A 3024-nucleotide genomic window follows, 5' to 3' on the forward strand; every position below is an offset into this window, starting at 1 on the left:
CTTGTGTTGTCTGTAGCTATGTGTCTTTTTCTATGTGTGCATGTATACATGTGTATATGTATGTGTGTATTTTTGTGTATAGTAACATGCATGTATAGTAACATATATAAGGGCATATACACACATATATTCATTTACAAATAAATATACATATATAAATATATGTGCATATATATATATATATATATATATATATATATATATATATATATCAGTTGTTCAGTGATTTAATCTATAGTTCCCAGCATATTGCCATTCTCACAAAGTGTACATGATAAACTGCTCTGAGGATCTTTGTTGTGATAGGTATCTTTTGTACTCACTTCCCCCATTAACCTTGTTTTTCATCCCTGAATAACTTCGGTCTACTTTCCATAGGTTAGCATTGTTTTCATTATATGTATTCACTGATAATAAAAGAAAAAGTCTGTAAAAGAAAAAGAACTTTTAGGTCAGAGGTTAAAAGTATCCTATCGTCTCAATGATTCCTATGGGATAAAATTTGTAATAGTAGTAAAAGTGAAAAGGAATTCCTAGATCTGTTGTTTTGCCATTTTAAATAGAATAGAATAACATCACTCACTGTTATAACTCTTAAAGAATGCAAGGGTAACTGATGGTCTCTATCATGTTTCCACAACACCAGTGGATTCTGAAGGATAACAGTAGACCAGCAGAAATTCTAAGTACCAGACATGGAGCATGAAAGAAAAAGAGAGGAAATAAGAGAGTGAAAGAGAAAGAGAAATATCACAATACTGAAAGTGCATAACAGATAAACAAGAGCTGTATGAGAATATTCATACTGCTATCTTTAGACTCTACATCTACATTTGGAAGTATTTGATGTATGATAAGCCATCAACATGAAATATAAAGTTATTTTGATAAAAATAAAAATGACTCCGAAGAAAATATAAATGCACAAACAATCTTCACAGAAGCAAACTCTCAGAAATATTTCATCACTTTGAAAAGGATAAAGTGGCTGAAGTTAGTATAACTTTAGAAATATGACAATTCACAAAGACATAAAAAGATATTGATATATTTCATTATATAACCCAAAGAAGAAAGCAAATATTGTTTAGATGATTTTTTTAAAACATAGTCTCTCAGGTACTGGGAAGGTGGCTCAGTGGTAGAGTGCCTGCCTTGCATGCATAAAGCCCTGGGTTTGATTCCTCAGAATGACATAAGCAGAAAAAGATGGAAGTGTGTTCTGGCTCAAGTGGTAATGCTAGCCCGGAGCTGAGGGAGAGCACCTAGGACCCAGAGTTCAAGACCCATGACCAGAAAAATCAAAATATAAAACAAAACAAAACACAGTCTCTCAATTTTGTGGCCTCAACTCTGTAATACCAATGCTTCAGCCTAGGGCTAAGATTTTAGGTGTGGATATTTATCAACACTCCTGATTCAGACTCTACTTAATCATTTTTAAAATTAATATTTAGTTCTTAATTTTCCTCTTTGTAAATTCATATGCCCTATAAAAAATGGTTTGGCCATCCCAGTAACCTTCTCAAAGTACCTCATATTGATGACTTTCAAAAAGTTGTATTATATTACTAGGAAAACAATGCTACAAATAAGGAAAACCAATAACAAAATATTAATGATTAAAATAAAACTAAAATAATTATCAGTGTTTTCAGTATTTGAAGGGTACTAACTATTAGATTTTACTATTTTCTCATATTCCTGTACATTTAAAATGGGCTAAGATTATGATATTCAACAAGAGGTTTTTAGGTTATGAGTAATCTTTAAAGTTACCCACTAAGATTACTATTTATGGCTCATCTAATCATTTGTATATGGTTTATATCATCATTTGTTCCTCGCTAACATATAAAATAAGGAAGCCAGGGGCTGGGAAGGTAGCTCAGTGGTAGAGCGCTTGCCTTGAATGCATGAGGCCCTGGGTTTGATTCCTCAGCACAACATAAGCAAAAAGAAAAAAGCCGGAAGTGGCGCTGTGGCTCAAGTGGTAGAGCGCTAGCCTTGAGCTGAAGAGCTGAGGGAGAGTGCCCAGGCCCATAGTTCAGGCCCCGCGACTGGACCCCCCAAAAATTAAAAAACATAAAATAAAATAAGGAAGCCTTATAGTTTTAACAGAAACTGTGTAGTTAACAAAGTCTTAACTCTTTATTCTGCTCCTTTACACAAAGACTTGGCAACTTCTCATTAGTAATGTTTCTATAAACTCTGAAATATACATACATAGTAGCATATGCCTGTTAACATAAATCTTAAATACTTTATCGAAAAGTTTTATTACCTGCCAAACAGTCCTAGTTTTAGCATATATAAGCAAATTCCCAAAATTAAATATATTTAAACCATTAAAACTTTTAACAAAACTTAACACTTGCTGCAGTGTTCATTATCACAGGTGCCTTGTATAGAATAATTGAATTCCTCCTCCTACACATCTCTTGAACAATAAATATCTGGAATTATTTTGTTTTTGACATGTCATTCTTGACTTTATTCTTAAATGTGTGCTTATGTAAGAAGTACATGGCTCTAAAATTTCATGAAAATTGTTTTAAACTTACTTTTTGTTGAATTGTCTAGTTTAAGAAAATCAATTACACTTTATGTATAAAACATGTTCTATGCTCTATTCAGCCTCACGTACTCTAACATTGGAACGATACAGAGAACATTTGAATTGCCCCTGCGCAAGTATGACAGGCAAATTCCTGTACCATTCCATACTTTTACAACAACAGATGCTGGAGGGTATGTGACCACAAGGGAACTGTACTGCACTCTTGGTGGGAGTGTAAACTTGTTCAACCACTTTGGAAAGTATTATGGAGGTTCCTCAAAAGACTCCACATAGAACTCCCCTATGACACAGCAATCCCACATTTGGACATTTACCCAAAAGATCACAAACAAGACGGTATTAAAACTACCAGCACAATTATATTTATTGCAGTATTGTTTAAGATAGCTAAGATATAAGACCAACCCCGATGCCCCTCATCAGATAAATAGATCAAGAAAATG

At 33.4% G+C, this 3024-nt stretch overlaps 1 non-coding gene across 1 annotated transcript; it reads left to right on the forward strand.

Annotated features, from left to right (window-relative positions):
* Positions 1 to 2624: 2624 nt before the first annotated feature.
* Positions 2625 to 2731, forward strand: LOC122099932. Its single transcript, XR_006146044.1, has one exon. It is a non-coding gene; the product is annotated as a U6 spliceosomal RNA (small nuclear RNA).
* Positions 2732 to 3024: the final 293 nt, after the last annotated feature.

The sequence above is a fragment of the Dipodomys spectabilis genome, unplaced genomic scaffold, assembly GCF_019054845.1.
Source record: "Dipodomys spectabilis isolate Male_0828 unplaced genomic scaffold, ASM1905484v1 ptg000547l, whole genome shotgun sequence".
Lineage (NCBI taxonomy): Eukaryota > Metazoa > Chordata > Mammalia > Rodentia > Heteromyidae > Dipodomys > Dipodomys spectabilis.